Consider the following 27740-nt stretch of genomic DNA (forward strand, 5'->3'; position numbering starts at 1 on the left):
CAGGACATGGCAGAAAGATGCATGGAGGGGAACATCTCACATGATATATTCATCTTATGAGGAGTTTTGTGTGTGTGGCAAAGTATGATGAAATTTAGATTTTCAAAAGAATTTCATGGATCACTTACCCAACATTTCAAGATGTTCCACTTTTCCTGTTTCTATTAAAAAATCAGATATTTTGACATGGCTTCGCGTCATCCATATTGTAGAAGTTCTTCATTCTCTGCTGTACTTAACTGTGTATGGCTCACTCAGTACCAAAGCGCTGACTGGGCTGCATGTTGTTGAACCTGTGTGTTTTAGAGAGAGAGAGAGAGAGATTTACATTTTATACTGGAAAAGCTCCTAATGCCCTATTTTTAGATATATACATGAAGAGAATCTTGACAAGAATGATGAAGGAAATAAAATGAGGCCAGTCAATGGAAGCAATCTGAAAGACTATTATGGGGTGGTTCCCTGGAATGGAGAGGGGAAAATTCATTCTAATTCACTGACAGTCTGGCTGTTCAGGACTGTGGCCACTTGTGCTTTGTTGTTGTTGTTGTTGTTGCTATTAAGATTTATTAATAAAGCACTGTAATTTGCACAGTACTGTACATAGTAAACGGCAGTTAAAAATAGATAAAATAAAATAAAGACCTGCCGGAGGTGTACTTTCTAAAAGAACAATTAGAGGTTGATACATATATTAAAATTTGAAGCAGTACAATATAACAACACAACTTAACATAACCTAACAATCAAGTAGCATCTGGGAACACTTCCATAAACACAGTTGTCTTCAACTCAGCTTTGAAGCTGGTTAAAGAAGAGATAGACCATACATGTGTGGGAAGGAGGTTCCACGAATAGGGTATGTGTCATGAGGATGCTGAAGGTTTTTTTTTCAGCCCACATTTCAAGACAAGTAGATGTGATCTGACCTTCCTGTCAGGATGTGAGCCCCTCACACATCCTGCCATGTTTGTTAGTCATTTATGTTGTGCCTGCTTTGCATTGATGGATGATGGGATCAGTCATACCTTCAGTGCTGCTGGGTGGAAGGGATGTTTATCTTCCTTGGAGCTGGGTAAATGAACAGATGTGAAAGGGAGGATACTTGTTAGGAGCTGTCAAGGTCAGTTCAGTGGGAACACATGGTACTGAGAAAGACAATGGGGCAGTCCTGGGAAGAGGGATGATTTGGTTTAGAAATGAACATGGTTTAGAAATGAATAGGGTGTTTTTAATGTACTGCGTAACTGAAGTTGCGGTGGTCTTAACAATATCACCATACTGTGAACAACTTTAGTTTTCTGAATAAAGCTTTCTGTTTTCCCACTGAGGCTTGGATTTCTGAACTAAGGATAGTGGAACAGAATAGTGAAGGCATCCAATGAGAATAGTGGACATATCTAATTTATGGGTGGGTTTCATTTTCCAAGACTCCTTCAGCCTGACTTGTGACACACTGGTCTGTTCCCTTGGCACCCAGTTTGGCAAGCACTACTTGAGCCTATTGAGCCAAATACAGTTGAAAGTGAGCCATATTGCAGACTAGATCAGATTCATATGCCACACGACTGGATTCCTTCCACTTTTTCCTGCTATTTGTGCCTCGGAAAGAAAGATCTCCACTGTTTCACCATAGATGCTTCATGAAGCACAAAAACACACAAATTCAGATTTGCAAAGTATCATGCTGTTATTCTCTTTGACATTACATCTTGCAGAGCACAGTAATTAATCACATCTTAATATAATTTGGAGAGGGGGTGTCTCCGATGTATTTCTTTTGAGCATGCCACATTCCATTAAAAGTATCCAGCTTTCCACAGCAATAATATTAAATGAAAGCAGCTCATAATTTTGCCAAGAAAGGCATGTACTACACCAAAAAGGAAAGAGTTATTTTGATTAGTTTACAGAAGCCATCTGTCATCTCCACACTCTCAGCAAACTAAGGACAGCAGAGGAACTGGAGAAAAAAAAGGATATTTATTTTTGACAATGGAACATGCTTACTTATTACCTATTTCAGTTAGCTTGAAGGAACAAATGTGCCACATGACTGGAAAAGACAAAGATTCAAATGGAGATTCTAATTTACAAGAAGAGAAGCATGCCTGCAGCTGACCAGCAGGCTTTTAGCAATTCACAAGAATTGTGTATGTGGTTGAAGCCAGGCAGGTGTGCATTGCAGTCATTTACAGCTGGAAGTTGCCAAAACAGAAGGGAAAGTGCCTTTATGGTATCTTTATTGGAAAGATCAAATAATTTTGCTCTAATGACAATACTTATTTTGAAATTAAACACAGCGGGTGGAAAGATCTTGGACAGCTGTTACATATTCATGCCCTGAAATATGCAGGTTTGGGTTGTTTTTTAATTTGCTTTTTTAAAGGGAAAAGATCAAAGTTATTCTTCAGAGCTGAAAAAAGAGGCAATTGGGAAATGCAGTGTTCCTTGCCTGCAATGAGACATCACAAACAGGCTAAAGATGAATGAAACAATGTGGGTGTGACAGCAATTAAGGAATGCATGAAAGAAGCATAATGCACTGATACCAGTGAAATGTGCAGGACTCAGTTTAGTCAAGTCTCACCAATTTTTAATGCATCTGCTCCAAGTTTTATCTATTGTGTAATGCCCTGAGGGCCCCAGTTGGTTGAGAGCCAACAAAGACATGCCTTAAATAAATAAATAAGTATGGTCAAATTTGGATTGTTAGTTTATTTCATTTGTATGCTGCCTTTCTCCCACAGCGGATCCTAATGTGGCTCCAGACAAAATCAATTTTAAAAAATTGCAATAAAATTTCTAAAATAATTAAAATCCCATGTAAAACAAAATAAAATCAATTTGGATCCAGTCTACAGTCTTCATATTATTCATTATGCCCACATTTATTATTTCTTTTTTGCCCAATATGATGGTTCTCATGCTCACTGATATGAATGTAGTTGGTTGCTTTTTTAACTTGTATTATTGTTAGCCTTTGATAAGATTTTAATATTGTTGTTGTAATTGCTTATTTAACACTTTTGGGCTGAAGATTTTTTTGTTACATAAATATAGATTATTATTATTATTATTATTATTATTATTAAGTTAGAGCATTGCCAGTGTGTGCTTCTTTCTAGAAGGCACACATTAAGCACACTACCACTTGTTCACTGTTGCTTTCTAATGCAGTACTCTGACACCATCGTCCTTTGCCACCAGAAAGCATGGACTGTTGAACAGAAAAAGCATATTCTCTTTGAATGGGGTTCCTAATAAAGTGATGACAGCAGCAGGTTGATTATCAGCAACAAAAGATCTAAGATGAGAAAATGTAGCTACCCAAGTTTAAATCTCTGAGATTGGAAATTTCAATAAAATACCATGAAATACCATGAACCATCAAAGGTCATATACCAGATATAAAATTCAGAATAAATTCAGACATCTAGAAATAAGGGGCCTTTTCAGGGTGGGTAGGAAGGGATATTCAACACTGCATGAGCAAAATAGTTTTGTTTGTGAACAGGGCCTAAGACATTTTCCTACCTGGAGTGGAGAACATGATGTCTCTCCCACTCCATTCCACAGGGAGAAACTGGTTGCAATAAATGGCAGAATCTCACCTCTGCACTGGCAGTGAATCAGTATTTTCCATCAGACTATGGGGAAAGTCATGAGGCATACTTACATCAAGAAATACAAATGGATATTTTGCTTCCTGTTGAAAAGGGCAGATTGCGATTCAGAAATCTATGGTTTTCCTATCTGTCTTGCTCAATTCAGAATGCCTGTGGACTCTGTCTACCCCTACTCTTGGCATGGGAAATGGCACAGGCCAAGGACTAATTTTCAGCTCATTATCCCTCAGCGGGGGCAATGCCAAATCTGCAGTGACATAGAAAAAGTTTTGGGGACCACAGGTGATGTGACAACACTTCTGAATTGATACTATGCTAAGCTCCATTAGGAAGGAGGAGTTGGGGGTGACTGGGGATAAAATAAATAAAGCAAACCACCATATTCTCAGACAGGCTGAGTTGCACCTCCTTGTAATAAGAATAAGTGTGGTAATGCCCCCCTCCCCGATAAAAAATATTCCTTGAAGTAGAAAGCTGTAGAAATCATGTCAGTGAGAGGTTATGTGATATTCCTGTTCCCTGACATCTTGTGCTCTATACGTTGGGAATTAATTGGTCCCACTGTGGAAATCTCCTCCAGTACAGACCACAAACAATGTTTTCCCACATGATCTGCTCTTTGTGTGTATTGTGACATGAAGTGATGTTTGATCTGAAATGGTTCATTCAGACAGTGAGACAGGAGGCAAGTGCTTTGAGAAGAGCAGTGAGTTATGAGAGGAGAGGTTTCTAAATATTCTGCAACCCCAAGCTACCTTGTTATATATAAGTATGGTGGTGGATGATATCCAGACACCAGTAATAAAGTGGCGATGCAGTTATCATACTAGTTGACTTCTATGGCCTGAATTTATCCACTGTATCATAAATGAAAACCAGGACACATGTGGCTAAGCAAGATGACAAAAGTTATTAAGGAAGGAGAATACACAAGCTAGGAGAGGCTGCAGCATTTTGCTTTTGCATGAACCTACTGGGAGTTGTGATATTCTGTCCCTCTTTTCCTTTTCCCTTGAGTTAAATGAATGCAAACTACATTTGTCTTTTGAACTTTGCAACTGAAGTGAGCTGACAACCAAGGTGAAAAGTGAGTAGGAGAGAGAGAGAGAATGGGACATTTTAAAAGCAGTAGATTAATATGCTGGGATGGCAGCATATTAATCAGGATTCTCCCTACTCAACTGGGACAGTTGGAGAGCATGGAAGCCTATTGGTAATCCCAGCTAGAGCAGATCAATTGAATTTTCTTAGTTGCTCATACGAAAGATGATCCATTGGATCTTATTGGTTGCTTCAACTCTAGAAGATCCAATGAATCAATAGGATTTCAGTTACTCACTAGTGAACATTTGATTGAATGAATTTTTTTTCTAGTTGAGATGAGAGATTCAGGCCTGTCTGAGGAATCAAAGAATCAAAGAGTTAAAAGAGGCCACAAGGGCCATCCAGTCCAACCCTCTGCCATGCAGGAAATCTAAATCAAAGCATCAATACAGATGGCCATCCAGCCTCTGTTTAAGGACCTCCAAGGAGGGAGACTCCACAACACTCTGAGGGAGTGTGTTCCACTGTCAAACAGGCCTTACTGTCAGGAAGTTCTTCCTAATGTTGAGGTGGAATCTCTTTTCCTTCAGCATGCATCCATTGTTCCGGGTCCTGTTCTCTGGAGCAGCAGAAAACAAGCTTGCTCCCTCCTCAATGTGACATCCCTTCAAATATTTAAACATGGCTATCATATCACCTCTTAACCTTCTCTTCTCCAGGCTAAACATCCCCAGCTCCCTAAGGCGTTCCTCATAGGGCACGGTTTCCAAACCCTTTAGTTGCCCTCCTTTTGACATGATCCAGTTTCTCCACATCCTTTTCGAATTGTGGTGCCCAGAACTGGACACAATATTCCAGGTGAGGCCTGACTAAAGCAGAATAGAGTGGCACTATTATTTCCCTTGATCTAGACACTATACTTCTGTTGATGCAGCCTAAAATTGCATTGGCCTTTTTAGCTGCCGCATCACACTGTTGACTCATGTTCAACTTATTGTCTACTTGGACTCCTAGATCGCTTTCACATATAGTCTTGTTCAGCCAGGTGTCCCCCATCCTATATTTGTACATTTCATTTTTTCGCCCTAAGTGAATTACCTTACATTTCTCCGAGGGGTGCGTTTACATCTGCACACGTATGTGGTTTTTATCCTTTACCACAGGTAGCAAAATATCTTAGGGTGTGTCCCTTTGTGTGAACAAGCTCATACAACTTCAGATGTAGTCCTGTTTTTTGGAATTCAAAAGAAGGAGCCACTGAGGGAAAATAACTGCAGAAGGTGACAGATAAAATTTGCTAGCAGGAGGGGCACATAAGGCTGGGGGAGGCTTGCAATGGGGTAGTTCTGATTCATATAATTTTTAATTTGCATTTCAAACCCAAGTGCAAAACCTCCCCTTGATACTAAATAATTATAAAAATAATAAATTCAATTCATTCCCTATCGTGAACTGGGAACCTTGGTGTGTTTCATCCAGAGCCTGAAAAACTTAATTTTTGGCCAACACATCCATATGGTTTAGGCAGATAGGGCAATATCCACCTTACTCCCCTACCCCCCAACATTTCGCAAATGAAAACTGGGCCCATGTGGCCATCAAGTGTGATCAAGATGGCAAAAATTATTAATGAGGGAAAACAGACAAACTAGGAGAAACTGTAGCTGCTTTTGCTACAGTCTACAAGAAGGGCAAGACTCTGTCCCGTCCTTTCCTCTTTCTCCTGTTGAGTTAATTAAGTGCAAACTGTTTTTACACTTTGAACTCAGTTTCCAGCAATGGAAGTAAGCTGAGGACAAAGACGCAAAGTAGAAGAGAACTGGGACATTTTAAAAGCAACTGAAAAAGTGGAAGGACAAAGGAACTGTCCATGCCGAATTGGAACCATTGGAAGGCATGCACCCCTCCTAAACAAAAGTGGAGATACAAGCTATTCTAATATCTTGCAAGAGACAGGGTTGGGGAACTAATGGGACGTAATCAGTTCCATGTCTGATAACCTTGCCCTCTGTCCCAACAGCGCTTTCAGGCTACAGTTACCAGAATTCTCCAGCCAACATGATCAGTGGCCATGCTGTCTGTGGCACGCTGGAAGCAGTAAAATAAAAAGGATAGTAACACTCCCAAACTCTGGTCTCATTCAATGATACTCTAACTGGCATCTTTATTTACATGCTGCCCCTTGCTTTCTTGCTTTAGTCATTATTTTTAAAGGGCGGAAGGTTGTCAAATTAAGCTATACTAAATCTATGGGCTTCATGCTATCTATCATGGCAGTAGTATCTTCAAATGACTCCTGAGTGTTAGTACAGCACGACCTTCTCTGCCTGAATCTATACTAGCAACTCTTAATCACACTCTTCATTCCCAGGTGTTCACCAGTCAGTTCTCCTTTATCACCTCCCCTAACTTTTTCTTTGCAACTGCTGTGGGATTACTAGTCTTGGTTAGTTTAATGATTTTCTAACAAAGCCAATCCTACAATTTGGTTTGATCTTTGAAATGTGCCTGTACAGCACATTTGTTAAAAACAACAACTTTTGGCCTATTTTGTTTCCTATTTCAATAAACATGGTAGGGAAAGGTCAGTGCACCATAGAGAGGAGACATGACCACTGCAGAGAAAAGAAATCTATAGCTACTCTTAACTACCAGCTTGCTGTAGCCTCTCTTCTTTGGAAAGTGCTACCTGCCTGATAAAGGCCATCTGCTCACCTGCTGGCCCCAGGTATCCAGGTACTGGGCCTTCACTTGCTCCCTGCCTGAATGGAGATATAAGGGGATGCCTGGGTGACAGGCCCACCATTGCTAGGGCAACACCAAAGGGCTTTCTTTGCTCCTTTGGGGGAAGCTGTTCCAGGGTGAAAATTAGTTATCCAGTTTGGGAGAGGCAGGTTTCCCTTTCTTTTAACTGTTTTTCCCTTTAAATGGCTCTGCTGGCAACAAAAAAGTAAAAATGGAGTATTCAGAGAATATAGGAGGGGAAGCAGTTACTGCAACATGAATAGGTAGAGGAAGATAGAGACTGGCGAGACAGCTACCCACATGGGGCAAAGGAGAGCCACAGAGTGTTGGCTGCTCCTAATCTGTCCTGCACTACAAAGCCACACCAGACTCTGAATGGAAGGCACCGTCCCCCAGCAACTGCTTCAGCTGATGGGGGTGGTGCTGCAGCCTCCAGAGGGATTGTTCAAGTTCTGGCATGAATGCTGGGTGAGAAAGAAAGGGAGGTGACCTACCAGGTGTACAGCTTTTTATGCCCCTCTGGAGTGTCATCCAGTGTGGTCCTCGCCCCCTTTGCCCCCCCCCCCAGTGATGCCTCTCAAGGGAGGGATTAAGATGGTCCATACCAAGAGGTGTGTGGATCTAACTGGATTCCTGATGGTTCTTGGGGAGGTTCTTGTTGCCTCAGCAGGTGATCCTGTTGAAGCCCTGGCTGATCTCTGGAACAAGGAAATAGCCAGGTCAGTGGACACAATTACTCCTAAGTATCCTGTTCCACGTGTCAGAGCCCTGGCTCACTAGGGAACTAGCCATGATGAAGTGAGCAGGACAGAGACTGGCGCAAGAATAGGGAAGACTTGGAGTGAGTTTGACCAAACATGTGGTTGAGCTCACAGGAAAGCCTATACAGTGGCAGTAAAGAAATCTATCTTCATTGCCACCACTGCGTCTGCACAGCATCATCCTGTGGACCTGTCTTGTGGTTGGAGACCTTTTACATTTTGTTGCACAAGAACAGTATGCCAACCATTCAGTAGCCCACCAGGAAGGATTTGCACTACACTTTGCAGATAAAATAGCTCAGATCCACTCTGATGTGGGTGTTATAGTTGATTGCAGTCTAGGGCATTTAATCTTGGCCCTTACTTTCCTATGCTATTGGATACATTTAAACTCAGGATGTGGACAGGACTATTGGAGAGAAAAGAGCTACCATGTGCATACTGGACCCAACCCAAGAGGGACTGGCGGACTGGGTAAGGGAAGTAGTGAATGCTTCACTACTTCAAGGCAGGTTCAATCTTGCCTAAAAGAGGCTGTGGTGAGGCCATTATTTTAAAAAAAATACCCCTGGACCCCACCATACTGGAAAACTGCAGACAAACCTCCAATATCTCTTTTTGAACCCTTTTGTGAGAGAAAGGCATGATATAAATCTTTGAAATAAATAAATAAATAAATTTTAAAGCAAGTTTCTAGAGCATGTGGGAGCCTCCCAGCCACAGGGATTCCTGGATGAAATGTATTTAGATTCATTTCAATCTGGCTTCAAGCTTGGATATGGAAAAGGGACAGCTTTGGTCATCTTGGTAGATAACCTACTCCAGGAACTAGGCAAGGGTGTGTTCCTGTGGGTTCTGCTGGACCTCTCCATCGATTTCAAAACAATTGGCCATACGCTGATGGCATTCAACTCTATCTCACCTTTCCATCTGATTCAAAGGAAGCTACTTCAGTACCAAACCAGTGTCTGCTGTCAGTAATGGACTGAATGAGGGTGAACAACTTTAAACTTAACCAGACAAGACACAGATGCTCCCAGAAAGTCATAAAGCAGATCAGGGAATATGGACTCCGCCTGTGCTGGATGGGGTTACATTCTCCCTAGAATCTCACACTCGCAATTTGGGCATATTCCAGGACTCCACTCTGATCTTGGGTGCCCAGGGTTCAGCAGTCACAAGGGTGTTTACACAGCTAAAACTAGTATGTTAGCAACACCTGTTCTTTAAGATGTCAGATGTGCCTATGGTGACTTGTGCCTTGATTGTTTCCTGTTTTGGACTACTGTAATACACTCTATCTGGGGTTGCTTTTTGGAACAGTTTGGAATCTTCAGCAGGTATAAAATGCTGTCGCCAGGCTCTTGATCTGGGTTGGTTAAAGGGAGCATGTACCAATCCATTTCCAGGCAGAACTCAAAATGCTATTTTTTGACCTTTAAAGCCCTACATGGCTTGGGTCGTTTTATCTCCTTATCCAACCCAGTTTGAGTTTTAAGATCTGCAGGGGACAGCTTTTTCTTTTTCCAACCACCTTTGCCAGCAAGTTTGATAAAGATTTAGGGTACAGCCTTAACAGCAGCTGCTCCCAGGCCATGGACCCTCCTTCTATGGGAGGTGTGGTTGGCTCCCTCCCTCCTCTCTTTCAGCTAAAGGCGAAGAGGTTTTTTTTATTCAGTCAGGCCTCTGAAGTTTAATTATAGAGGAACAGTGTGTGAATCAAGTGGTGTATTGTATTTTTATTTTTATTTTATTTTTATTATTTACTGGTAGTTATGTTTTAATTGTTTTAAATGGTTTAAAAATAATATCAAGATTTAATTCTTCTTCAACTTTTGTAAGTTCAGGTTTGAGCTTAATTTAAAAAAAATTTTTTTTGTAAGCTGCCTTGAATCCCATCTTGGGAATAAAACGGGGTATAAATTCAATAAATAAATAAAAATCAAATATGCTATTTCTTTGCTAATTTGTTTTTCAACTGATGCATACATTTTGGCTCTTTTCACACAGCACAGCTAAGATTGGACTCATAGCTCTTCTGGTTCTCCCCCCAAGGTACATATAGCTACAACTGAGGATGAGGGGTGGAGTCCACCATGCTCCTGTATTACATGACTCCAGACCAAACACACAGGTAATACAGATAGTATGGGCCACATTTATCCCATTTTGCTATGTGGTCGGTTCTGAAGCAAAATTTCAGAGGGAAAAAAATGGGTTCCATCTGCAATTACATGCACCTAATTAGATTCTCCTGGGCCAACTGTGAAACACAACACACCTGCATGCTGACCTTTCCTGTGATGCAGTTCTCCAGTTAAAGAATGCATAAAATGATGAACATGAGAGAAAAGTGTGCCCTGGAATACACATACACAAAGCCACATTTTCTAAGAGAAGATTATTTGTATTCATTAGGAAAAAATATGCAGCTTAGAAAAGGTACAAGAAAATGGATGCAAATTTTCACATGGACTTTAAAAAATGGTAAGGAATCATCTGAAAATGAATTTAGCATGAGAAAAAAAGGGGAAAACAGAATAGAACTGAAACTAAGAGATTGAGCCATCCGTGCACAGACATCTTTCCTTCTCCTATCTGAAATCTAATTAATTTGAGGAGTGAGAGAGCACTTGCTAATGTGAAAGAATGAGACTCTGAGTATGGGCATGCATTAGTGCCTCTATACCTGTGATGGCACTTGGCCTTTAAAAGGTTCACTAACAATGTTTTCAAATAAAAGCATTTATATATTAAGAAATTAAAGCAATAATAGTATAAAAAACATGTGGTGACATGCTAGATTGCAAACAAGAAAAATCATAGTCTTAAAGTTGATCTTATTTGCCTCTGTTGTGCATATTTCCGGTTATTCTATTTAAATTATGTCTTCTTTGTCTTTCTATACTCCTTCCCCTCCTCTTTTGTCTCATTTTCATTTCCTTTGCCTTTTCTACAATGTCAGCTTATTTCTTGTTCTCTGTCCTTTGAAGCAGTATTTATCATCATTTTCAAGTGGAGGATGCTGTGGGTGTAGAACAAACAAGTTTACATAAACCAGTAAATGGATCAGATAGACTCTTTGTTTTTTACATTACATAGTTCAGTAGCCACTACTGCTGGTTCAACTTCTAAACAAATATGTGTGTTTTTAAAAAATCAATAAGCCTTTGGTAAACTTGAGTTAATGCTCAAGTACAGCAGTTTGCTGTGGTACATGGATGACTAAGGAACTTTCAACCGAGCTAAGTTTGAAACGGAACATGTATAAGAAATGGAAAAAGGGGGAAATCACAAAAAAAGGAATTCAAAGAAATAGCAGGCATGTGTAGGGGTAAAGTCAGAAAAGCTAAAGCGCAGAACGCACTCAGGCTTGCTAGAGAGGTTAAGAACAATAAAAAGGGCTTTTTTGGATATGTCCGCAGCAAAAGTAAGAAGAAGGAAACGGTAGGACCACTCCGTGGACAAGATGGCAAAATGCTAACAGAAGACAGAGAAAAGGCAGAATTACTCAACACCTTCTTTGCCTCAGTCTTCTCAGAAAAGGCAAAGGGTGCTCAACCTGAGGATAATGGAGCAGAGGACAGAATAGGGGAATTTCAGCACAGAGTAAGTAAAGAGATAGCAGAGGAACACCTGGTTAATCTAAATGAATTTAAGTCTCCAGGACCAGATGAACTCCATCCAAGGGTATTAAAAGAACTGGCAAATGTAATATCGGAGCCATTGGCAATAATCTTTGAAAACTCCTGGAAAACAGGAGAGATCCCAGCAGACTGGCGGAGGGCAAACGTTGTCCCCATCTTCAAAAAGGGGAAAAAAGAAGATCCCAACAATTATCGTCCAGTTAGTCTGACATCAGTACTAGGAAAGATTCTGGAGCAGATCATTAAACAAAGAGTCTGTGAACATCTAGAAGGCAATGCCATAATCACAAAAAGTCAACATGGGTTTCAGAGAAACAAGTCATGCCAGACAAACCTAATCTCTTTCTTTGATAAAATTACCAGCTTGGTAGATGAAGGGAATGCTGTGGATATAGTATATCTTGATTTCAGTAAGGCCTTTGACAAGGTTTCCCATGACATTCTTGCAAACAAGCTGGTAAAATGTGGGCTAGACAAAGGAACTGTTACATGGATCTGTAATTGGTTGACCGGCCGAACCCAAAGGGTGCTCAACAATGGCTCCTTTTCATCCTGGAGAGAAGTGACCAGTGGGGTCCCACAGGGCTCTGTCCTGGGCCCAGTGCTATTCAACATCTTTATCAAAGATGACAGAATTGGGAGCATACTTATCAAATTTGCAGATGACACCAAATTAGGGGGAATAGCTAATACCCCAGAGGACAGGATCAAGATTCAAAATGACCTGAATAGACTAGAAAGCTGGGCCAAAGCTAACAAAATGAAATTCAACACAGAGAAATGTAAGGTATTGCACTTAGGGCGGAAAAATAAAATGCACAGATATAGGATGGGTGACACCTGGCTGAATGAAACTACGTGTGAAAGGGATCTAGGAGTCCAAGTAGACCACAAGTTGAACATGAGTGAACAGTGTGATGCGGCAGCTAAAAAGGCCAATGCTATTTTAGGCTGCATCAATAGAAGTATAGTGTCTAGATCAAGAGAAGTAATAGTGCCACTGTATTCTGCTTTGGTCAGGCCCCACCTTGAATATTGTGTCCAGTTCTGGGCGCCACAATTCAGAAAGGACATTGAGAAACTGGAGCGTGTCCAAAGGAGGGCGACAAAAATGGTGAAGGGTCTGGAAACCATGCCCTATGAGGAACGACTTAGGGAGCTGGGAATGTTTAGCCTAGAGAAAAGAAGGTTAAGAGGTGATATGATAGCCCTGTTTAAATATTTGAAAGGATGTCATATTGAGGAGGGAGCAAGCTTGTTTTCTGCTGCTCCAGAGAACAGGACCCGGAACAATGGATGCAAGCTACAGGAAAAGAGATTCCACCTGAACATTAGGAGGAACTTCCTGACAGTAAGGGCTGTTCGACAGTGGAATGCACTCCCTCGGAGGGTGATAGAGTCTCCTTCCTTGGAGGTCTTTAAACAGAGGCTGGATGGCCATCTGTCAGGGATGCTTTGATTTGGATTTCCTGCATGGCAGGGGGTTGGACTGGATGGCCCTAGTGGTCTCTTCCAACTCTATGATTCTATGATTCTATGATTCTATGATTTCTGCATAATTAGAGTAATATGATTTCATGCATTCTGCTGAGACCGGAGCCCTGTGCATATCTTCTTAAAGTGTGGACAATAAATGCATGGGGAGGGGACAGACAGGGGATATTGGAATTGTATGACCAGCACTTCTTCAGTCTCCTTGTAATGACTGGCTCTTATGCATGGCACCTCAGTATACTCGTCTCTCCACATTTGCAGCTGTGACTTTCGTAGATTTGATTATTCATGAATTTTATTAATATGTTCTCTCTAGTCTAGAAATATCTAGGTTCTCCAGTTCAACTCTATGGCCAACTTTAATCAAAAGTCACATTGAAGGACCTAGATTCCTAAAAAAACACACACTACTAGGCATTTGTAGCTCATCCAGTGCAATTCTATGGTCAATGTCTGGCAGAGGTTTACTGCAGAGTTGCACTGGAGGACCTAGAGATTCCTAGAGAGGTGGTATTTCATTTAAAAATATGTTTTTGTTATTTGCAGTTTTTCCACATTCATGGGGATTCTGTGCCCCTAACTGCAGCAAATGAGGAGGGATGAGCATACATATAAATTGCACTCTGTATTTATGCAGGGCTTATGCCCTATAAAAAGTGCCTCCACACAAACAGGACCTGCATGTGGAGGCAGTGTCAACTCTAGCCAGTGATGCATTCAAATCATTTGCTCCAAGTCTCAAGTCAAGTCTCAAGTCTTATGGCCTGAACAGACAGACCAAAATAAAGCTGCTTTGGGTCACATTGGAGGTATGCTGTTTAAATAACACATTTATCTTAAGAGGCCACAAGCTGCACCACTGCTTCCGGCCTCTCAGCACGCATGCAGCATTTAAACAGAATACCTCCAAAGTGACGTGAAACAGCTTTATTTTGGCCTGTCTGTTCGAGTCCTTATGTTCTTGCAAGGTACTTTCAAGTCAAGTCTCAATTCTGGGACCCATTTTTAACAGAAAAAAGAAGATAGTTATAGTGGTTGGGGGGGGGGGTGGATTTCAATGACTAGAAAATCAAGAAGACTTCCACAAAGTTAGGGGATAAATTCTCAGAGGAGAACAAAAAATGTGTTAGGCAATGGGCTTAAGTTGGAAGGATCCTTCTAAATCTTTTGAAAAGTTTTAGAAAGCTCTTCCAATGTACAGGGGGATAGGCTGCTGAATACATCTCAACCTTTGCCTTAAGCCCATTGCCTTATGTGCTTGCTGTTTTTGGATGAAGTTGGAAAAGCAAGTCAGTTGCTAAAAATATACACAATTCGAGTTGGGTCAGTGCATCATTTTTTGCCAATTTGAGTCACTGAAGCAACTTTAGTGCAAGTGAACTGACACAAGTCTACATCACTGATTCCAGGACTTTTGGGGGGAGGGGGGACTCATGATGATGATCTCATCATCAAGGGAAGCAAATCATTAGTTATTAAAATAACTTTAGTTTTCTATTATTATTATTTTTACTTTTTTACTGTCAGGTAAAGGAACTTGTGAGATTTTCTATACCAAGTGCCAACCTAACTTGGCTAATCCTGGGAGCTATGCAGCTTCACTTAGGGAATGGGGCACCATTAGTGGCTCAGCCTCAGGGAGCAAATATCCTGAGCTAGCCCTGATAGGCCCCCATTTCTCTGGATAGTTTTGCTACATAGTCTTTTGAAAGCCACAGGTATCATATCTGAACCAAAGAGTACAGTACTAATCAAATCTAGATAGTGTATTCATAGAATTCTAAGCCATTCTCTCTTACTTAAAATGTATTTTCATAGTCAACTTTTTAAGTGTTGAATTTTGCCATCTCAGAATTAATTCACTTCCATATCACAAACATGGGCTGGAATCCTAGTGGTTAGTCCTGATTACAGTTGCCCTGATTCAACAGGTCAACTGTAGTCAGGACTAACCAATAGGATTCCTGTTGAACCAATTGTAGAATAATGATACAACATGTTGGTAAATGTCATTATTTTAATGGATTTAGGGATGTGGTGATTCAGCGGTTAAGATGCTGACTCTGATGATTGCAAGGTTGCTAGATCAGCAGTTCGAGACCCAAGAGCCGTGTGATAGAGTGAGTGCCCATCATTACCCAGCTTCTGCCAACCTAGCAATTCCAAAGCATGCAAAAGTGCAAGTCGATAAGTTGGTACCACTTTAGTGAGAAGGTAACAGCATTCTGTTCAGTCACGCTGGCCACATGACCACAGGAGATACCTTCAGACAACGCTGGCTCTTCAGTTTAGTAATGGAGACGAGCTCCATCCCCTACAGTTGGACACAACTTGACTACCTTGTCAAAAGCAAAATCTTTACCTTTAGTTGTGTCTAACAATACAATTTAGACCATAGAATAAGGGGTCCAAAACAGAATCCTAAACAAATAAATAAGTGGCAGAGGAATAACATTCCCCTCCAGCTTTCAGGACAAAGCAAAAATGAAGAGTGGAGAAAATTTAACCAGTTCATCAGTGTCTGTGGGGCTATAAGTATGACTCTGCAAAGCAACGTATAGAAAACAACAAGCAAGTGGGAAGAGCCACTATTTTGCTACATTTAGTGTTTTATAGGTCAAACCCAGGAATTTAGATTTACCTCTGGAACAAACGGAAAGGCACTGGTTCATGAGAAGCATTTCTAAACTGCATGCCAGACCAGTCTTGGCACTGAATGATTCTGTACCAGCTTTAGCTTCCGAACACTTTCAAGGACTATACAGCATAGTCTAATCAACTGCATATGAAGGCATTATCAAAAATTATTTCATTCTTAACCAAATGTTTACAAATATTTTGCCCGAGAGGGTATCTCCAAATTTCCCTTAGATTTAATTTTAAATAACATTTTATAGATGCAGAGAACACCCTGAAACATTTTACAAAGATGATCCAAAATTATTCTATCCTATAGGAATTCCTTACTCTCCAATAACTCACTTCAGAACTCTGTACATTTGATAATAATAATTACAACCATAATTACAGTGTACCCTTGCCTTACTGGGGGATCCATTCTAGACCGCCCCCCCCCCCCCCCCCAGGCAAATTCCACATATATTCAAGCACCAATCAAAATAATGGGGCTTGTGAACGTGGCGACGTGTAGTGTGTCCCATGGGCGCACACACCATTTCCTGGGTGTCACACAGCTTTCAAGCATCACCTCAAAGCTGCATATAGCGCTTTCGTGTATGACGCAGGCACACTGTATGTCTCATTTGGGACTTTCTCTGTGTGTGTGTTTGTGTGATTTCAAGCTCTTGAATATGGGTGGTGGCAAGTGGGAACCTGAAATATTTTGAACATTTTCCATGGTGATGGCAGTTAAGATGATGCTGTCTCTGTGTTTATATCATTCACCAGTTGCTTCCTACTTTTTCCAATTGTTAACATTTTTGAAATTTGGTGGCAGTGGTTGCACTGACATTGGACCTCTTCTGAGGAGTCCTGTTTTGGGGCCAGCCTTTTCTTCTGAGTGGGTGGGCGGGTAGAGTATTTAGTTTGGACTGGTCCCAAGCAAATGAAATAGTATGAGCTGGGGGGACCTAGAAACAGTGGTACACGCTCTGGTAACCTCTCGGTTGGATTTCTGCAATGCGCTCTACATGGGGCAACCCTTGTACCATACCCGGAAGCTGCAATTAGTGCAAAATATGGCAGCAAGACTGGTCACTAACATACCTATGACCAGTCATATAACACCAGTCTTAAAAGACCTACATTGGCTGCCTATTCGCTTCCAGGCGCAATACAAGGTGTTGGTTATAACCTATAAAGCCCTAAATGGCTTGGGCCCAGAGTACTTAAAGGACCGCCTCTCTCCGTACAATCCGCCCCACACACTCAGATCCACCGGGCAGCACTTGTTAAGAGTTCCGGAGGCTAGATTAGTTAATACCACCAGAAGGGCCTTTTCCACCTTGGCCCCTACCCTCTGGAACTTGCTGCCCATTGAGCTCCGTTCAGCAACCTCCCTGGCCCAATTTAAGAAGGGGCTGAAAACGTTCTTCTTCAAGCAGGCTTACCCCTGATTCTTTGCCCTGAGAGCCCCCTCTCCCCCCCCCCTGTTAGTAGTTTGTGATTTGGCACAAGTTCTTTTATTGTTTTAATTGCATTATTTTTAATCTATATTGGATGTATGTTGTTATTGTTGTTAACCGCCCTGATGTTTCGAAGGGCGGTATATAAATAAAGTTTTTATTATTTATTTATTTATGTTCATACATTTCTTTTTTTACACTTCAGACCAATATAAAGCCTGTGGTAATACGACACAAACAGTTAACTGTCAAAAGTGATATGCATGCACTTAAAAATGCAGTTCTTTGCATTTTATTATTCATAAATCCCTAAGCCCACCTTGTTCAGTTTTACCTCCCTCAGAGAAATTCTTTGGAAAAGCAAAAAAAGCTGTGGAAAGGACAGACTCAGCCAAAGGGAAGTCAGTATTAGCTCTAGAGAATATTTGACATTCACATCTTTTCCTTTCACAAAGAGGTGGAAAAGTATTAACATTTTCCAAATTACAGGTGTGAAAATTAAGTTAGCTGCAGGCATGTGTCTAAAATACGCATTATATGTTTGAAAACCATTGGAACGTTAGCAGTCAACCTAGGGAATGCACAACAACACCACAGAATAATGAGGTAATTAATGAACCAGAAAATCACCGGTAGTGGGCTCATAGTGCAGGGTGCCCCGAATATAAAGTGATGGCAGTGCTTAAGCTGTTGTTAACTGTGGCCAGGTAGGAGTGAGTCACCCAATGACAAGCTTTCAACCCAGCCATTGCATTTCCAGTAAAAAAAAAGCCTACATGTTTTATGCCCTAATCATAAAATAAGAAAATGCATTCTAAACCAGAATATTAAAGTTCTGCAATGAAAATCACTCAAATACTTAGGCAACAACACAGCTGGACAACATTTTTTTAAAAAAAGAAAAAAAACCCTCTTTAATTACAATTTTAAAGAAAATCCCAGTATTAAAAACTTTTATACAAAAAACAGCAACTCAAGAAAATATGTGCACAAACAGGTTTACATTTAGAAAAATGACTCTAAAGAAAGCAAACCCTAACTTGACATGTGGCTTTATGTAAAGTCCAGTGAACTCAAATGGATAGATTGGAGCCTTTGTTTCTGTTGTTCTAAGAGCCATTTGCCTGGTTTGCACCTCAAGGCAGCTTACAAAAGTTAAAACAAATACAGCTAAAAAATCACATTATGCAAAAGTTACACATGTAATTAAACTATCAATAAAATTAAAGTCAGTTGAAAACATAACCATTTAAAAAAGAAAACAACAAATAAATAGTGCAGCACAGTCTGAATGGCCCTTTCTCTCTGAGTGAGAAGTTCTCAGAAGACTGCTTAAAAAAAACAAAAATAGAAAAAAGTCTTCACTTGACTAGAAAAGGATAGCAAGGGCTGCTAAAACAAAACAAAAAGTCTTTTCTTGAGTAGAAAAGGGTCAAAGCTCTCTGGGAAGGGAGTTCCAGAGCCTGAGGGCAGCCACTGAGAAGACCCTCTCCTGTATTCCCATCAGATGTACTTCTGTGGGTCATGAGATAGACACCCAAAAGATCTCAAAACAGGGGGAGGCTCATATGGGAGTATTTTCTCCTTCAAATTACCCAGGCCTGAACAAAAATTACATAAACTACAGTTGGCTCTCAACATTTATAGTTTTTTCGTTACATATTTGGTTACTGATGAGTTTGTAGATGCCTCTGCCACCCGCTGCCTCCTAGGACAATGACACTGTTGTAAAAATGGCAGGGACAGTCCTGAGTAATCCCCTCTCATCCTGTTTCCTGGGGTTAGTGGCAAAACAGACCAGCAAAGCTGAACTTGGGCAGATGCAGGTCTCCTGGTCTTTCCAGGTAAAGCCAAGTGTGGCTCCCACAAGCTGAACACCAAGAGCAGCATTTTTCCAGTGGTCCCAGGCTACAAAAGGGGATGCTGGTGAAGGCAGGTGTGACCAGCTTACAGTGGAAGGACTGGGAGATCTGTGCCCACCTGAGTTTGGCCAGGGAAGAGGCAGGGGCATTTTGAGTCTTCAAAAGAAATCCCAGGAGGTGGCTTCTCTCCACATTCTGTCTGGCACGTGCTCCCTTCTGTGCCCCTGGTCTGGCCAGCGAGCAAGCCATGCTACCCACAGGAATGCTGCTATGACATGAGACCTCTGCACCCAGCTCCAAATCAGGGAGGAGGAGGAGGCTGGCTGAGAAGTGGAAGTGGCAGCATAGTGGGAAGGTGGGGGAGGATGATAGGAGGCAATGGAGGTGGCTTGGGAGCGAGGCGGAGGTGTCATAGTGCCAAGGCAGAAGAGGAGGGTATAAGCTGGAAAAGAGTTGGAGAGGAGGAAGAAGAGGGCGAGAAGCAAAATGATGACACTGCAGGAGATTTTTGTATCAGTGTCATCAATTTAGGAGGTGGAGGCAACTTGGAGCAAAACAGATATTTTTGCTGTAGCAGAGTCCGTAGAATGCATGTTTGGGGGGCTTAAAACATTCATGGTTTTTCCCCTTTCATGAAGAGCCTGCACCTCTAACCCCTAAAAAAAGTTGAGGTATTTCTAACAAGGACTTGAATAGGCTGAATTTCTAGATTTCTCAGGGTTGATTCTAAACTTCCGCCTCACCCACTGAACAAGAAGAAAGAAGAACAGTATCAAAGAGATGCTTCTCCCTGATGTTCCTGGCATCAAATGTTAATTTGCACTACCAGTATGGTGTGGCAATGGTGCAACCCTGACCCCTCAGAGTGGAGGAAAGTGAAGCTTTCCTGATCATAGTGTGTATAAGGGTTTTAATGAAATTACTAGTGTCAGCAGCAAGAGTTGAAAGGTGATTTAGGCTGCAATCACACTTCAGATTTAATGCAGTGCTTTAACCATGGCTCAATGCTATGGAATCCTGGGAGCTGTAGTTTGTTGGAGCAGCAGAGCTCTCTGACAGAGAAGGCTAAATATCTCACATAACTACAAATCCCAGAATTTTATAATATTGAGCCATGGCAGTTAAAGCAGTGTTAACTGCATTAATTCTGCAGTGCAGATGGAGCCTGAATGACTCTTTAACCCATGCAGCTGATACTAGTAATTCCAGTGAACCCCTTATACACACTACAGTCAGCCCCAGCTGATTACCTTGCACAGCAACAGTCAGAAACACAAGATTTCCACTGATTTGCTGTATATGGAGGACGATTATCCTCAGATCAGGCACTAATGCTAGCACAACAGTCTTGTGAATGTTTCCAAACTATTTTTTTTCCTGTCTACAAAAAGCTGGGCAAAAATGGAGATGTGTGGAAGACAAAAAAAATAATAAAATCAACAAAATAAAATCATGAGACTGACAGAAAGGAAAGAAGGACAAAAAGCAGGAATAGTAAATGTTTAGGATAAGTGAAGACACACTTTGTATGACTAAGGAGTTGAGCAACTGCATCCTGATTATAACTGTGAGTTGTACATTCTACAGTTATACAACAATAATAATGGTATAATAATGAGAGACTGACTTGTGAAGACATTGACTGAGCATACACTGGCAGAGTCCCTGAGATGTGGATCAAATCAGTGCAAAATGCAGGACTTTCTAGGTGCCAGTGAACTCCATGAGCAAAAGAGATGCTGCATGCAGCTGACAATGTCTTTAACAACACAGCTGGATCCAACAAAGTTACACATATCTTCATTACAGATGGAGCATTAGAGAGTTTCTCCTAATGCTACAGTACTAAGATAAGACTGAAATTTATGAAGACTTAAAGGTAACAGTACTCATTTGCAGTTTCTTCATCTCTTTCCAATTGATTTGTTTTAAGAAATAACCATGTCCCTGATTAATGCCCATATTTCTAACTTCACAAAAAAATTTTCCAGTGCACATTTCTGAGATGGCTGCCCCATGTTGCTTACTGAGGTAAGAACGCAGTATTCAGTGGTATTTAATAGTAGAGTACTATTCAGAAAAGGATATTTGAAGAATAACTTACTTTTCTCATTCACCAGTTTACTGGCATCTTCATCACAGGAAGATGCCTGATTCATCACATTATGCAATATAATGAAATGAACTGCAGACTATTGTGCCATAAATGTCATGAAATTTGACATCCAGGCACTTCTCTCGTCTCTCTCTCTCCTCTTCCAGGAGCAAAACAATATGGAGGGGACAGCTGGTAAGTGGAACATTCAAGCATACTTGACATGACATTAGTAATTACTTTGTACTCATTGGAAATTTTCAGTAGGGAGGAGGAAGAAGGATTATTCAGAAAGTAATACGTAAATATGAAGAAATCAGCTTTGAAGATACAAGTTTGGCAGAAGCACATGTGAAATATGTAAACAATTAAATGAAATAATGAAATAAATAAATAATATGCAACCATGTTTTTAAACCACATTTCTTAATTAATCCCAGCTAAAATGATCCCTTTTCTCTTGATAAATCTCCTTTCCTTATGATGTGGAGCAACACAAAGAGTCAGTAGTGTGTGTAAGTAATTAGATTTTTTCAAAGTAGAAATATGTATAGAAGTAAAGTGAGTGGAATATTAAACCCTCATCTTCCTTTTGAGTAGAGAGCTAAAACTTGGTCTTCTGAGGTCACCTCGAAAATAGTCTATTCTTCCCGCTGGCATCAATTTCCTAGATCAATTAAATTTAATATAGGTCATTATTCCCTGAAAAACTCTTTGCTCCTTCTCCCAAGCTCCTTGCAAAGAATCATTAAAATAAGGTTTTTGCCTTCCTCAGATCACCAAGGAGATGAGGAAAGGAGAAAAAAGAGAAAAACTAAACAAAAGCAGTCATTAACTCGTATTCATAGTGCTGCTTTCCTTCCTATTAACACTATTTTATAGAGGTGGTTGGCAAGGGGGGGGAGGGGGATCTACACATTTCTACTGAATCCTAAGGACTGGAGCACAGCTTTGGCGCAGCTTCTTGCATCTTAAGATGTGTGTGTCATTTAAACAGCATACCTCTAAAGTGACCCAAAGCAGCTTTATTTTGGCCTGTCTGTATGGGCCCATAGAAACCTGAGTTCCAAATAAAGAATTGCAGATAGACATAAGGAAGAATTACCAAGCCTTCCTAAATGCTGAAAACACACATGCTTGAAATTGTTGGACCTATGATAGCTGGATAATGAAACAGAGAGAAACAAACTCTTAGTCATGTGTTCAGGTTTTCATCTGTGAAATGTTGGAGAGTATAACATGTGTTTGTGTGTTTCTCTGTGTCAGTCCCCTCTAGTAACTTTGTAAGTGCAGGACTGCAATTACAAGGGAAATTCAGGAAAAGTTCTAAAGTTGGCTTCCTTCAAGCCCAAATCTTGATTAAACAGAAGAGGGAAAATTATGTTCCCTTAATCTCTTTTGTGAAATTCAAATCATGTTTATACCTAAGGGAAAAGACCAGAGGCTAACATAGCATGCATGAGCTTGCAGATGATTAACCTACTTTACGCTGCTCCTGCTGCATTGCATTCTGTAAATCATTATTCTTGGAGGGTTTTTTAACCACCAATTCTTTAACAATTAGGAAAAAACAGTATTTATCTGTTGCTATATTCAGAATAAATAATACAAACTGAGAGTTAGATCTATTCACATTCTTCACAACATCTCATATGTCAAATACTTAAACTTTAGTTAGAAGAACAACGAAATCTGGTCTTGACAACTTTGACTGATGGATTACATCTTCCTTGTCATGAAATAATCTATTAATACATATGTTTATGGAGAAGGCATAGATATGAGCATCAAGTGGTCTTTTTTCCTATACAGACTTATAGCCAGATTTTCCTGCCCCACTTGTTCCAAATCTGGCTCAGTATTTTTTCTGCCTAGGGCAAAGAACATAATGGCCGGTTACAAACCAGAATTTGGGACGTCCGGAGGACGTCCTATTTTAAAAAAGGGGCGTCTCTTCTAGACACCCCTGGGCCTAATACGGACTCCGTCCGTACAAGATGGAGACGGGCCTTCTACATGGCCGGCGCCATCTTTGCGTATTGGACGCTGAGCGTCTGTACGCGTCGCGTCCTTTGTGACGTAGCGAGTGCGCCCCTGGTGCCTCGCTACGTCGCAAACGCGACTCCAAAAGAAGCTCCATTTTGGAGCTTCTTTTTCGATCCGCAGGGGAGCCGCGCCGTGTGGAGGCTCCGGCTCCCCCGCGGACTAACCGGCGGCGGCGGCAGACCGCCGCAAAGCGGCAGTTTGTATCCCGCCAATAGCACTCACCTCAAAAAGTTGACTTAACTGTGGCTAAAGAAAGGGGGATTCAAAGAAGAATCAAAACACAATCAAGGAGACTTTGGGAAAGCCGAAACCTGGAGGCCAAGTAAGGTAAAGGACCCTTGAGAGAATGCACAAGTACATTTTCAGTAGGGATAAGGACATGGAAAGGAGCCCTGGTGGAGCAGTGGTTTGATTTTACTGTCTCCCCTGCTACACTTTCTCTGAGTTGTACCAGAGCTCTGCTAGTAATGAAGGATAACAGAGTTGAATACTTGAGAACCCCACTGCCAACCCCTGCTTTGGAAGCATTCAGTGATTGGGATTGATGCTGGAAAAGGGCCTTCTGTACCTGAGATTAAATCTGGATCTGGATCCATTATATGTAGCTTCATTGTTTGGGGCAAAAATGTTGTCAAGGGCTGCCACTACACTATAGAAATAAAGCAGTTTGTCACCACTTTAACTGCCATGACTCAATGCTATGAAATTGTGGGATTTTGTAGTTTTGTGAGATATTCAGCCTTCCTTGTCAATTAGTTCCTAATTAACTAGGGGTGGAGATACTCTAATAGAGTGTCATGCTACTTGTTACTTATTGTATCCACACAAAACTGAAGGAGCGGGGAAGATTACAGTGAATCCCCCCTCCCCCAATGCTGTAATTCTCTTCATATTTAGATTTCTTCCACAGCAACAGAAATCATAGATCCATTAAGGAAAGGAAGATGGGAAGGGAGTGTCTTTTTAAAAAAATGTACTAGAATTCAATTTGAATTATAGCAACAAACAAGAAGTTCACAAAAGTTTGTGGTATGCCTTTTAACAGACTGTAAAATGGCTGCAGTCTGTTCCCTGTGCAGCCAAGCTTTAAATGAAAAATTGACCAAAAAAAAAAAAAAAAAAGGCAAAAGCTATTAAAGAAACTAAAGGGCCATAAATTCTTTGTTGGAAGACTATGGATTGCTTAATATGGTACATGATCAGTTTGGAAACAAGCCACATTTTTCTCATAACTGAAATCAACGTACATAATCGCCTCCTTGTTACTAAATGATGCCCTATAAAAGCTTAGAGGCGAAGGCATCTCTTAGAAGGAAAGCCTTATAGTCTTTACAACTGCTGTGAAGAGGAATACATTGTGCAAGGCATATTTTTTACAGGTATGGGTTATATTTCCATACTGAGAATGGACTATTTCCTTCAACATGATAAAAATATGGCAGAGGAAGGGAACAGTACTTTCTTTAAAATGCATTTTTCTAGCAGTCAGTACGCAAGCAGGTTCTACATTTTTACATGTCTACAACTTTCCTGGCTTAACACAAATGATCTCCTTCTACAGTCCATTACAAGGTGCTGTTCAGCTGAAGCTGAATATGTATGATTTATTTACTTCTTATTTCTATCCTGCCTTACCACTAAAGAGGTGTTCAAGGCAGGTAAATATAATTAAAAACACACAGATGTAATGTATGAATTATAACATATACATTAAAACACATCAGATAAAAGATTACATGAAACATGCATTAATTAAAAAAAAACAGTCTTCACCAATTAAATAACCATCTTATAAACAGCACCTAGCACTGAAATCAAGTTCAGCAACAAAAGAGCTTAAGAACAAATACAGCTTAAGGTGTCAATACAGATATTGTTTTCTGTTGGCAGGAGGACTAAAGAGACTGAACTAGCCTCATCTACTTTGACAGGTAGTTCAACAGTGAAGAAGGCAATCTCCCATATTATTATGAAACATACTTCTAAAGGTAGGAGGACAGTGGGGAAGTTCTTGTTTTAACCCCTCCTTTATTATCTGAACAGTAAGCAGATGTGTTTGGTTGTTGCAGAGCATTGAAAGTATGGACTGCATGCATATATGTGTGTATTTTGCTTATATTATGCTCCTGTTTGGAATAACCAATATATCTCTGGTTATTAATTTAATCAAGACAGTGAGACTCTTGTGCATATATATCGGTACACGAAGGGATCTTGTAGCACCTCTGAAAGAAAGAAGCCAGCAGCATGAGCTTTTCTAGACTGGAGTCTACTTCTGAGGAAATATCTGAGGAAGTAGACTCAAGCTTACGGAAGCTCATGCTACCAGCTTTTCTTTCTTTCTTTCTTAGTCTCACAGGTGCTACAAGATGTCTTTGCATAATGACCTAAGTGTGTATGACTGCATCAGTGTGTGCCATTCAAAACATCAGAGAACCCCCAGTTTACACGGTCTGTCTCTTCTAGCTTCCAGTGAGGGTACCTTTTTCCGGCCCCTTCCCAAATCTTCAAATTAGCATCACTTGAATTCCAAATGGCTCCACTTTTCTGCACTGTGAGAACTGTTCCTATTTCTCCATCAGCATTTGCAGATGCTCACTTGAACCTTGTGTGATGATGAAAACCTTCCCCCTCCCCTTCAGCTACATAACAATGCAGACTTTTTGGGGGGGTGGGGAGGGAGGTGATACTCTGGGATTTAAAAATATAAGCCACAGGAAAAGATTTCTTTGCATAAAAGGACTGACACAATGCTTCCCTCCTGCTTTTCTCTGCCACTCTGTTTTATACAACTCCTGGGGAGAAAAAACCTTGAGCATGCAAATCACCCATCCATTGCGATTTGAATAGATTTTAAAGCCTGTGGGCCTACTCAAATATAATACTGTATTCCTATTGTGAATTACTCTTTACTTCTTTGCAGCAAGGAAGAATTACATATGATACATAATGCATCAAACTGGCCTCACATGGAATTTTGTTGGTAACAAAGGAGCTGTACAGTATTCATGAAAAATGCTAGAGTGTTCCAGTTCAGAAAGCTTCTGCATATTGGCCTCAAAGAAAGACAGATGGAAATAGATAAGGTAGTAACCCTTTCCACATATTGATTGAAAATAATTGAATTTCTCATCTACTTATTCCAGGCATTTACCCTCTCCAGAGAATTTACTGGTGATGTTTTGACTATCCCCATATATGCCAGCTATCTACTAACCAACAGTATTTGCTGTGTTGTCTGAAAAGTAATATAAAAAAAATTTCAAATACTTTGACAGCACTGGACAACTGTGGCTATGTGATAATGTCATTCATACATTATCCAATGGCTATGAACTGAGCTACATTCCGTTAAGAAGGTGTTAATTTAGCATTTACAATGACAGAGGGTTACATAATATCCAGGAGATACCCTTTGCTAATGAAGCTTCATGCGGACTACAGAGATGTTAAAACAACTGGAATCTTCAAGGATCCAGGGTATAAAAGTTTTATTGCCTTTGTTCTCAGGTTCTCCAATTTTTTTAGGGAGCTTGTAATTTGCAGAAGTACAGAGAGGTTCTGAAAGGATCAGACTTCCCAAACCATGAAAAAAAATTAAAAACAGAAGGTCTACTTCTCTGTAAGTGAGTACAAAGGGATATAAAGAGGGGAGACAGATGGGATGGCATGTGTTGAATACATTTAGGCTAGTCCAACTTTTATTTTTAAAGAAAGTCATACAAAATGTTCACACCCACCATATATATATATATATATATATATATATATATGGGATGGTTGTGGGCTGTAAGAGGCAACTGTTGACAGGGGTATTACTCAGCCAAAGTGGTCTACCAGTTTGGCAATCTGACCCAAATAGCTATCTGTCAAAAGGAAAGGCTCTCCTCCATGACAGAACGAGAGAAAGAGAGAGAATATGTGTGTGTATGAGAGAGAGAGAGAGAGAGAGAGTGCACACTTAGACTCATAGTCTGTTGGAAGTCATAAGACCAGTGATGTCCAAACTCTGGCCCTCCCGGTGTTTTAGACTTCAGCTCCCAGAAGCCTCAGCCATCTTGGCTAATGGTCTGAGAATCTGGGAGCTTCTGGGAGCTGAAGTCCAAAACACTTGGAGGGCCAGAGTTTGGACATCACTGTCATAAGACAAAGAAGCTAATACAAATCAGTCTAAACCTACTGTTACACACATATCTGAGTATGCTTAGAATCTGTCAAATCTGTACTCATGGATTTCTTTCACTGTCAACCTCTGGTATCTGTGCTCTGTTTGCTGTGTGGATCTTCTTCTTCTTCTTCTTCTTCTTCTTCTTCTTCTTCTTCTTCTTCTTC

The 27740-nt window shown here is 40.6% G+C and overlaps 1 protein-coding gene across 2 annotated transcripts in view; it reads right to left on the minus strand.

Annotated features, from left to right (window-relative positions):
- Positions 1 to 27740, minus strand: part of B3GALT1 (beta-1,3-galactosyltransferase 1) — a 416413-nt gene that overhangs the window by 225590 nt on the left and 163083 nt on the right. For both annotated transcript variants that reach the window (XM_042446556.1, XM_042446557.1), the window contains one exon: positions 129 to 293. The gene's annotated coding sequence lies outside the window, so the exon portion shown is untranslated. The remainder of the gene's footprint in view (positions 1 to 128; positions 294 to 27740) is intronic.

Source organism: Sceloporus undulatus, chromosome 1, assembly GCF_019175285.1.
Source record: "Sceloporus undulatus isolate JIND9_A2432 ecotype Alabama chromosome 1, SceUnd_v1.1, whole genome shotgun sequence".
Classification (NCBI taxonomy): Eukaryota; Metazoa; Chordata; class Lepidosauria; order Squamata; family Phrynosomatidae; genus Sceloporus; species Sceloporus undulatus.